The sequence below is a fragment of the Octopus bimaculoides genome, chromosome 9 (genome assembly GCF_001194135.2).
Source record: "Octopus bimaculoides isolate UCB-OBI-ISO-001 chromosome 9, ASM119413v2, whole genome shotgun sequence".
Lineage (NCBI taxonomy): Eukaryota > Metazoa > Mollusca > Cephalopoda > Octopoda > Octopodidae > Octopus > Octopus bimaculoides.
This window is the reverse complement of record NC_068989.1, coordinates 30,010,426-30,022,523: the sequence shown is the minus strand read 5'-3', so window position 1 is coordinate 30,022,523 and position 12,098 is coordinate 30,010,426. Positions and strand designations below refer to the sequence as shown.

The 12,098-nt window shown below is 33.8% G+C and overlaps 1 protein-coding gene across 11 annotated transcripts in view; it reads left to right on the top strand.

Annotated features, from left to right (window-relative positions):
- LOC106875847 (coiled-coil domain-containing protein AGAP005037) overlaps positions 1–12,098 on the top strand; it is an 877,187-nt gene that overhangs the window by 833,530 nt on the left and 31,559 nt on the right. The gene's annotated exons all lie outside the window — the stretch shown is intronic.

Below are 12,098 nucleotides of genomic sequence, written 5' to 3'. Positions count from 1 at the left end.
CATCCATTTTTTCCAACTGTTTACAGTTCAGTTTCATCAAAAGTCTTATTTAAATTATAACTAACCTCGAATAAACTAGAAGATATTTCAGATAAATTTACTTATAATAGAATGAGATAACTCCAGATTTCTTTGTTCTATATTCTTTTTAAAAAATGTTATTTACTTTATTTATTAAACAATACGAAAGGATTCAGCAATGTCAAATTTACATTTCTGTGTATCATAATATTAAAAAAACTGAATTTATAGTTGACTGTTATTGCAATATAATAGGTCAATATTATGAAAGCAGAAGCCTAGTAGTGCTAAGTTTGACAGTTCATTTACTTTAATTTCAGTGTGTTATGTCCATGGCTTTGATTCTCAAATAATATACCCAGACACCATGAAAAATTTCACTCAATTGTAATGGTGAATTCACATCCTCATATGAATAACTTAGAAACAAAGAAAGGAGAGAGCTCTACCAACTGCTTTATATTATAGGATGTAAAAGCAAATTTTTACAAATGTTGCTCCTGTGATCCAAATGATGGAATTTTTCCATAAAGTATAATTTTACATAAATATCTAAATATAAAAGGTACTGAACTGACAGATATAATGAAACATCAAATAAAATGCCTTACAATATTTATTCTAGTTCACTGTGCTCTTAGTTCAAATCCCACTCAAAATCAACTTTGCCTTTTCTCCTCTCACTATCAATAAATATAGTACCACTACAGGGTGATTGATTAGTAGATTGTTAGAACATCAGATGAGATGTCTTCAAGTATTTGCTCTAGCACTTTGCATTCTGGTTTCAAATTCTGCCAAATTACCCAACCACAGGAGCAATCCATCTAACCTGCAGTTGTCCAGTGTCAACAAGTAAGTCTACAATCAACATAGTTAAGCCAACAATGGCATGCTGAAGCTTATCCGGCAGTGGATTAAAAATGACTGCTTGGAAAACTTTAAAGATAATTCAACTTTATTGAAGCATTGTCTAAAAATAGAAACTACAGTGAAAAATTATATAAATAAGCTTGAATAAGCGAAAGCTATTTTGAAAACATTTACACCAGTGATAATGATTCTATATGATTTGTTTTAGATAAAATTGAAGGTCTAGATTCAACATTATTTTATAGTAATAGAACCAAAAAGGAATTGAGCAAAAGACTTTCAGCTTGAGTAGCAGAATAATGATAATTTTTATAACAAAGACTTTAGTTAAATGCATCATTAAACTTAGTGCTGTGCTAAATATAGTTTGTTTCAGTAACCAGTTGGGCTTAGTTTAATCAAAGCTTCTCAATCTGAAACCATTATATGCTGAGGATGCTAATTTAGGACTAACACTGAGCATAATTTTACTAAATAGCTCTTATGTATTTGAATGTTAATCTATTAGGTTTATAAAAGTGCAGAAATTACTGAAATACTGTGAACACGCTTGAATATTTACCCTTGTAGTAAAAATTATTAAACTCAATTTCAGAAATAATTTCTCCAATCCTGTTTTTTCATTTTTAGAACTCTTTTTATTTTTTTACTTGTTCTTCTTAAACTAGTTTTTCAAAAGGGAAAAACCATATTGATTTAAATAACATCAAGTCAATTATGTCTGAGTGAATTCAAATCAAAATAGGACTTTAGGAATGTAAAAAAAAAGGAAAATTATTTAACATATTTTCAGAACATCAGTCTAGCACTACTTTAAATGTTAAGGATTAAAGAATAATAATTTTTTTAATTAGGGCTATGTGCAATCAATTTTGTCAAACCATTCCATCTTTATTTTAATCTGGACTGGTTACAAGTATGGATAATTTGCTCAAAACAAACATCCTGAGTGTATATGGTAAATATATTTTACCATATATAAAAGAGGCAAGCTGGCAGAATTGTTAACATACCGGGCAAAATGCTTAGCAGCATTTAATCTGTCTTTACATTCTGAGTCCAAATTCCACTGAGGTCGACTTAGCCTTTTATCCTTTTGGGGTCCATGAAATAAGTACCAGTCAAGCACTGGGGTTGATGTAATCAACTTACCCCCACCCCCAAAATTGCTGGCCTTGTGCCGAAATTTGAAATCAATATTTAATTACCATATATATTCAATTCTGTTATCAAATTCAAAAAGAGATGATAAACTTCTAGTTATTCTGAGTATTTTAATCCAGAATATTATTAGCCTGTAAAAGTGTATGTATAACAGCTTTTCCAAAGAAAGTATTTCCACAAAAAAATAACTTTAAGTGATGCATGGCTTATCTGAGATTAAATAACCAGTTTTGAGAGATTATTTTTATGAATGCTATAATCTGATTTTGTTTGTTAATTATAATTCAAAAATGTTGATAAATACTAAATCAATATATTAAAATTTTAATAACCACAAATATTCTTTGATTAAAATATTTTATTGCTGTTTATTCATTTAACTTGCATGTGTTGCTGTCTAGTTTCATTTGAATAATTTAATTTTAAATCAACATTGTCATTGTTCTTAAATTATGTTTGGTGTACTTGTAACATTAGACAACCATCTTGGATAAAAATATGTTATTCGTGCCTAAATGCACTACTTTTGAATATAGATTGCATTTCTGTGAAAAATGGAATGTTTATACTGTACAAGAAATGATAAATAGGATTCTACCAAAGAAAATTATTGTGGGTCTTTAGAAATTGTGTTTGTGCTTCCCACTCATGAGTAAATTTAGTTATCTACAAACCATTTCTGTATTTTCACATTCTCCATTAGTTTTTTCTTCATCCTGTTCAAGTCTTTCACTTACTCAATCTTTCATTCCTTCCTCTCCCCACTTCTCTTCATTTTTTTTTTCTAATATTCTGATAATATCAAATAGCTGACTCCATGCTTTTTAAATGTTTTAATGTTTTAATGTTTTAATGTTAAAATCTCTTCATTGTATACAAATACATTTAATGAAAATGTTGTCATCCAATTACTTTCTGTTACAGACAAATTTCAATTCAGAAGTTTCCACTTCTTAAACTTTCTATCTTTGACAAGCCTAGGAAAATTTTCAGTATTCTGGATTTTATCTATCAGGCTGAGTAAAAAGTAAGCAACGTTTTGAAACATGAAATTCATCACAATATATTGCAACAATGCAGAAATGTTATTCATCAAAGTAAGTACCATTACAATCAAAGCATTTTTGTCAATGAGTTAGAAGTTTGTTTATTCTGGTAACATAAAAATATGGAGTTTTGGAGTTGATGAACACTTTGAATACACTTTCAGCATCGGTTTGATTTTTGAACTCCTTCTCTCGCAGGAAACCATCAAGGTGCTTGAAAAAGTGATTGTCGGTAGGAGAAAGGTCTGTGGAATAAGCTGAGTGAGGAAGAACTTCATAGCCAAGTTCTCTCAACTTCTGAAGCATCATTAGTGAAACGTGTGGTCAAGCATTGTCATGAAGAATGATTGACCCTCTTCTGTTGACCAGTCTGAGATGGATGAGTAGCAGTTTTTCATTCATTTTAGCAATTTCATGGCAATATGTTTCTACAGTAATGGTTTTTCCAAGTTTTAAGAAGTTATAGTGGATGAGTCCAGCAGTACACCACCAAACAGTCACCATAACCTTCTTTTTGAAGACCTCGGGTTTAGGGAAGGTTTTCAGTGCTTCATTTTGATCCAATCACTGTGAAGAACGTTTTTTATTATTGTACAGAGAATCCATTTTTCATCGCAAGTTACAATACAGTCAAGAAATGGATCGATTTGGTTACAGAGAAGAAGCAACAAGCAAATTTCATGTCTGCACATTTTCTGATTTTCATTCAAATCGTGTGGTACCCATTTGTCAAGCTTTTTTGGTTTTCCAGTTACATGCAAATGGTTGCAGGCAGTTTTCTGGCTAACTTAAAGTTCTTTTGCCAGTTGTTGAGAAGTTTTACATGGATCTTTCTCAATGATGGTCTTAATTAACCATCATTGATGACAGATGGGCGTCCACTATACTCCCAATCTTCAAGGCTCAGTTCTTCACTGCGAAATCGTTTAAACCATTTTCAAGTTGACCACTCACTGGTCATTTCCTCAAACATTTTGCTGATATCGTGAACAGTTTCAGCTGTTTTACATACTTTTTTGAAGTTGAATAGCAAAATTGCTCAAATATCATGCTTTGACAGTTCAATTTCAGATTATTGTAACAACAGTGAAAAAATATCAATGTTAATTTATTGATACATGTAGGCAAGTCTCTGCCTGTATTATCAGAACTCTGCAAAATTCAAAACTCTGCAAAAATCTGGTACAAATTCTTCATGGTTCAAAACGTTGCTTGCTTTTTACTCAACCTGATATTAGAAAATCAGTTAGAAAAGGCCTTCATTTAAGTATTTAAATTGTCTCAGCAAACTTCAATGTAGTTGTAATGATAATTCTTTCTTCTATAGGCACAAGGTCTGACAATTTTGGTAGATGAGAGGTATTCAATTACATTGACTCCAGTGATCAACTGGTACTTATTTTATTGACCCTTGAAGGATGAAAGGCAAAATCCACCTCAGTGGAATCTGAACTCAAAAAGTCAGAAAGAAATGCCACTCAGCATTTTGTCCAGTGTATTAATGATTCTGCCAGCTCACCACCTTTAATAATAATAATAATAATAATAATAATAATAATAATAATAATAATAATAATAATAATAATAATAATAATAATAATCCTTTCCACTATAGGCACAAAGCCTGAAATTTGTTGGGCTGTAGGTAGTTGATTGCATCAACCCCAATGTTCAATTGGAACTTTTTTTATAGACCCCAAAAGGGTGAAAAGTAAAGCTGACTTCAAAAGAATTTGAACTTAGAACATAAAGACGGAAAAAATGCTGCTAAGCATTTTACCTGGCTTGCTAATAATTGTGTCAGCTTGCCACCTTAATAATAATAAGAAGAAGAAGAAGAAGAAGAAGAAGAAGAAGAAGAAGAAGAAGAAGAAGTTGGTGGCTAACCTTAAAACACAAACCTCAATATTGAGTGAAAATGTCCAATACAAGTGTATTGAATGAGATAAGTATAATGCCAAATTGAAAGAGCCCAGAGCTAGATAGTATCCAAGGTTATTGGATGAAGAAGCTGAGAGGGCTCATGAAAGGATAGCAGAACAGCTGGATAAATGCCCACAGGAAGGCTCAGTACTCAGTTGGACAACAAAAGGAAAGACATTGTTATGTCAAGAATCTAAAAAAGGGTAACATTGTACCCAACTTTCAACCAATAATGTGTCTTCTGCTAGTGTAAAAACTACTGTCAGGTGTTTTGGCTAGTGAATTGTATGGTTACTTAGAAAAGAAAAGTGAGCTACTATTGAATGAGCAGAAAGGATGTCAAAAGAGGAACCAGGGAATGAAAGATCAGCTATTAATTGACAAGCTAATCATCAGAAACTGCAAGAAAAGGAACACAAATTTGAGCATGTCATGGATTGATTAATGTAAAGCATATGATATTATACCACACTCTTGGATAACAAGAACTATGAGAAAATATGGAGTGGCAGAAAACATGAGAAGCCTTATATGGAACCATATGAAATGTTGGAAAACTGAATTGACAGTAGGGAATCAGGGTTTAGGATAAGTGAAAATGAAGAGAGAAATCTTCCAATAGGGGCAGTATGTCCCTATTTATCTTTGTGCTGAGAATGAGTGAAATACTGCAGAAGACAAAGTTGGGATATGTTCTGGGAAGTGGTAAAGAAAAGCTTAATCATCTGCTATTTATGGATAATTTGAAGTTGTTCACAAAAATTGAGGCAGAACTGGACAGTCTAGTTCATTCTGTGAATAAAATATAGCAAATGATACCAGGATGGAGTTTGGACTTTCAAATGGTTCTGTGATGGTGATGAGATGAGGAAAGTTTGTCAGAATAGAAAGTACATGTATACCAAGTGGTGAAATGAAGAAGGCAACTGAACCTAAATCCAGATATAAATACCTGGGAATACTTGAAGTAAATGGAATTAAGCATGGTGATATGAAAGAAAAGACAAAGAAGAGTATCTGTAGGGACTGGGCAAAATATTGGATTCAAACTTGAATGCCAGAAACATAATTTTGACAATAAACTTGTGCACAACTGCAGTGATTTGCTATAGAGCCAGAATTCTTAAGTGGACAGAGGATGAGCTAAAGAAATTGGACAGGAAACCAAGAAAGCTCTTAACCATGCATGGAGCTCATCAGCTGTGTGCAGAAGCTGATCTTCTGTACATGAATAGAGCAAATGGAGGAAGGGGACTGATAATTATGGAAAACTGTGTACATATTGAACATGGGGACTTGCTGAGATATCTAACCCAAAGTGAGAAAACCTTGCTAGTGGCAGTCAGAGGTGAGGGCATATTGAAAGCGGGGAAAGAACAAAAGAACAAGACAAAAAGTACAAGAAGGACATGAAGAAGTGCTACTCAACAAATGACTGCACAATTAATTCTATGTAGCCACAACTGAAGCTGCTGGAGAACATAGGTGAGACTGGTTAAAGAGTACTATACCACAATTTTGAGGGTCAGCATTAGAAATGAGCAAGTATCTCCATAGTGCTGAATTTGTAATTATGTTGAAACCATTGCCCATATTGTGAACTTACCCAAAACCAATATACATTGTGGTGACATTATGAAGCAGCAAAAGTGCTACATTAGAAACTGTGTGAAAAGTGGGTGGGGGTTAAAGAGAGGCAAGACATGGTATGAAAGAGTGGCTGGGTCGGAGACTTGCAAAATCCTGTGGGATTTCCCAATTCAAATAGACCAGGTGCTTGAGCACAACAAGCCAGACCTAGTGGTGGTAGACAAAGTGAACCACCTGTGCTTTATAGTTAATGCTGCATGCCCCTTATGCCCTTTTGATGTACAAATAGTTAAGGAAGACAAAAAATAGACATATACAATGAGATAGCTCAAATGTGGCAAATGAAAAAGGTGAAGATAGTGCCAATTATTGTTGATGCCTTGAGCTCAGTATCAGAAGGTATTGAGAAGAACATAAAAGAAATGGGAATAGAGTATTCAGTAGAGCTGTTGCAAAAAGTTTGCCTCCTTGGCACAGCCAGAATCATCAGGGAAGTATGCTAAAGTTGAAGAGAACAAATAGCATGGTACCAAAAGCTGCAGGTAGCAAGTCAGGAGTCCAACAAAACCTGAGTTGAAAATAATAATAACAATAATAATAACTGATTAGAAGTGTTATCATGTACATTGTTTTGTCTTGGTATAAACGATGGGCTACAGCAAATATTTTGCTCAATGATGCCCTGCTGCAGTACCAGGCAGTCGCTCTCATAGCTTCTTATCTTAACTGATTGGAAGTGTTATCATGTACATTGTTTTGTCTTGGTATAAAAGATGGGCTACAGCAAATATTCTGCTCAATACCACAGATTTGTTTGTCAGTTGCTTTATGTTAACCAGTTGAGCATGCCCCTTAGTGGCTGACAATATGTGCATCTCTGATCACAAGCAGAAGAGAGGAAGCATCATAGCCATGTGTTGAGAGGAATTCTTTGGGGTTTGGATAATTCACCTTTAGAAACATGGGTGTTTCGTTCAACATCCTTAAACAACCCTTATTCAGAGATCTTTTGAACGAGATGGGCTACTCAACCTGAAGAAAATTCTAACTGGGCCCCACCTGCAAGGTCATGCACTGTTTATCTTCATATGTGATCACTATGTTGTGCACATATGGTTGTGATGCATGCGCCTGGTGTACCCTTACCGGACAGGTAGTCATGATGGGTAGACTGGGCTTCGTATATTTTGTCACTTTGATGGCATGTACTGCTCTCTCACTCAATAATAATGATAATAATGTATTAATGAAACTGCCCTGATGCAGTACCAGGCAGTGGCTTTCATGGCTTAACTGAGTGGAAATGTTATCATGTACATGTTTTGTCTTGGTATAAAAGATGGGCTACAGCAAATATTCTGCTCAATACCACAGACTTGCTTGTCAGTTGCTTCACCTTAACCAGTTGAGCATGTCCCTTAGTGGCTGACAATATGTGCATCTCTGATCGTATCGTGAACAGGAGTAGTGGGGGAGCATCATAGCCATGTATTGAGAGGAATAATTCATCTCTGGAAACACAAGTGTTTCTTTCATCATCCTTAAACAAACCTTATTCAGGGACCTTTTAAGTGGGGTGGTCTACCTGACCTGAAGAAAATTCTAACAGGACCCCACCTGCAAGGTCATGCACTGTTTATAATGATATGAAGTCACCATGTCACACACATGTAGTTGTGATGCACGTGCCTGGTGTACCCTTATCAGATGGGCAGTCATGATGGGTATATTGGGCTTCATATTTGTACCACAGTGTCACTTCGATGGCATGCATTGTTATCTTTCACTCAACAATAATAATAATGTATTAATTAAATTGATCATGTATATAATCAATTTTACTATTAAGTGCCACTTACCGTTGCTTTAAATCTTTGACAATAATAATATACCTTACAATCAAAATAGTTATACCAAACAGATTGAAGCAGTGTCAGCAGCTAAGAAACTGAAAGATTTATTATTACAAATTGACAACTCACTATTAGATGTATATGGTGCTCAGTATTAGAATTACAAACTGTTCATTAGTTATTTTGTAAAAGAAAACTCTTCTAGAAGCCTTTAAAGTAGATTATGTGTACTACATATCCCCAAGACATTTTGTTTCTTGCAACTCTAAGGCATTTTAACTTTTTACAAGCTTTACAAGGTTCTTATTAGAGCCCAATCACCTGATGGTCAGGAGCACAAAGTCAGGTAGACATCTGGAATTCTGCATTGTCAGCTGAATCTGTCTAAATCTTTAACTGATTTGGCTTCTCACACTACAAGAACAAGAATACAAAAAGATCATTCATTGCCACTAACTTCTGAGAAGGCTTTTAGAAATATACACAACCTTTGAGCCATTGAGTTCTTTGATTCTCACCCAATGCCAAAACCTAAACTATACATGAAAAGAAGTACACACAGTACTTGTTACAAGTCCCAACAGCAGCCTTGTACCTTTTCTAAATGTTTAATCTTTTCATAAGTCTATTGAAAGCAGCAACAGTGCAATAGTCAGCTCCAACTGTTGTTAATATCTTTGGTTTTTAAAGTTTAAGATAATGTTCTAAAGATATTAAAATAATTCATTGTAACTGTGTAGTTGCTCTTTCCAAATCCCTTGCATTCACTCAATAGAGACTTTACCATCAAATGTAAAAGTAAAGAAAAATTACCAAATATATCTTAGCTCCTTTTATTTTATTGTTTATTGCTAACCTGGATGAATAAATTTAAACAATACAAAGCAATAAGAAAATTAACAACAATTTCATATGAAATAAGATTTCTTCTTATTTCTATAAGATATTTTCTATGAATTTTTCAACGAAATCTTTTTTAAAAGAAAAAACAAAAATTCTTAAAAGTTTAAAATTAAACATCATCTGGTTTGCAAGATTCTTCATGTGAATTCATGTGTTGAAGCAAATTATATTGTAAGTAGAGAGAGTCATATTGTCTTATTACCTTATTATCCGACACACTCACTGGTTCGATTTCCACTCATTTATTATATATATTTTTATATATTTGTCTTTCTTTTTTTTCCTTCCAAAATTTTCATCGCCTTTTGCAACCTTGTCAATGGATGTTGACTATGTCCGTTATTGGAGCTGCATTCTTTTTGTCTGTTTGTGTGCATGTGTGCTTGTGTATGCACATATGTATGTATGTTTGTATTTATGCATGCATGTATGTGTGTATATGCATATATGTATGCATGCGTGTCTATGGAGTGTGTGCATATATGGTTCTATCTCCTTTTGTGTGTGTGTGTGTATGCATGTGTGTCCATATTACCTATGTACCTATCTATCTACTTACCAATGTATCGATCTGTTTACTTACATATCTATTTACTTACATATCTATTTACTTACCTATATATGTATATATGTCTATATATATATATATATATATATATATATATATATATATATATATATGTATGTATGTATATATAGGTAACTGCTGGATATGTAAGTAAACAGATAGATACATAGGTAAGTAGATAGATAGGTAATATAGACACACATGCATACGTACACACACACACACACACACACACACATACATACAAACATGCACACACAAACAGATGAATATGCAAAATACATATATACATACGTATGTATGTACACACACGCATAAATACATATATGCATACACACATACATACATATGTTCATATACAAGCACATATGTACACTGGTGTACACACATGCACACAAGCGGACAAAAAAAGAATACACCTCCAATAACAGACAGAGTCAACATCTATTGACAGGGTTACAAAAGGCAATGAACATTCTGGAAGAAGAGATATAAATAATAATTGAGTGAAAATCAAACCAGTCACTGTGTTAGATAATAAAGCTTTAAGACAATATGACTCTCCCCAGACACAGCATAATTTAAAATTAAAGGGGTGGCTGTGTGGTAAATAGCTTGCTTACCAACCACATGGTTTTGAGCTCAGTCCCTCTGCGTGGCACCTTGGGCAAGTATCTTCTACTATAGCCTCGGGCCGACCAAAGCCTTGTGAGTGGATATGGGAGACGGAAACTGAAAGAAGCCCGTCGTATATATGTATATATATATATGTATGTGTGTGTATGTGTTTGTGTCTGGGTTTGTCCCCCCAGCAGAGCTTGACAACTGATGCTGGTGTGTTTACGTCCCTGTAACTTAGCGGTTCGGCAAAAGAGACCGATAGAATAAGTACTAGGCTTCCAAAGAATAAGTCCTGGGGTCGATTTGCTCGACTAAAGACGGTGCTCCAGCATGGCCGCAGTCAAATGACTGAAACAAGTAAAAGAGTAAAAGAGAGTAAAGAAATAAGCATTAATGCCAGAAAACCTGAACCAGTGAATAATAAATTCAGAAACATATGTAGATAATGTGAAATTTCAAAATCTTTAGACATTAATTCTAGCTGCAATTTCTTCTGAACTTAAAAAATGTCAATCCCATTAAACATAATAAAAGTGTGTGACACATACTCAGGTTATTTAGATTACATAAAAAACTCTATTATATATACTTATACATGCATAGTTTATATATATATATATATATATATATATATATATATATAATGTACATACATGTATGCATATATACACACATGCATATATATATATATACACACACACACATACACACACACATATCATCATCATCATCCTCGTTTAATGTCTGCCTTCCCTACTGCCATAGGCTTGGTGACTTGACAAGAGCCAACCAGGCAGGAGCCTGCACCATACATACATACATACATAATATATATATATATATATATATATATATATATATATATATATATATATATATATATATATATATAGGTGCAGGAGTGGCTGTGTGGTAAGTAGCTTGCTTACCAACCATATGGTTCCAGGTTTAGTCCCACTGTGTGGCACCTTGAGCAAGTGTCTTCAACAATAGCCTTGGGCTGACCAAAGCCTTATGAGTGGATTTTGTAGGCAGAAACTGAAAGAAGCCTGTTGTATATATGTGTGTGTGTGTGTGTATGTGTGTGTGTGTGTGTGTGTGTGTGTGTGTGTTTGTCCCCCCACCATCGCTTGACAACCAATGTTAGTGTGTTTGTGCCCCAATAACTTAGTGGTTCAGCAAAAGAGACTAGGCTAACAAGGAATAAGTTCTGGGGTCGATTTGTTTGACTAAAGCCGGTGCTCCAGTATGGCCACAGTCAAATGACTGAAACAAATAAAAGAATAAAAGAATATATAGTTAAAAGAAAAAAAAATTTTTTTAATCTAGGCAGATATCAATAAAGCAATCAGTTTTAAAAGAATTTGGTTAATAATATCCAACAATCAGAACCAGTAAATGTAAGTAGAATACATATTCAAGTTAAGTCCTCATGTATGACAAGTAGATCCAAATATCCCTTAAAAGAATTTCAAGAAATTCAAAGTAATTGGCTATAAAAAATACATATAGAGACAATTACATCTTTATTATATA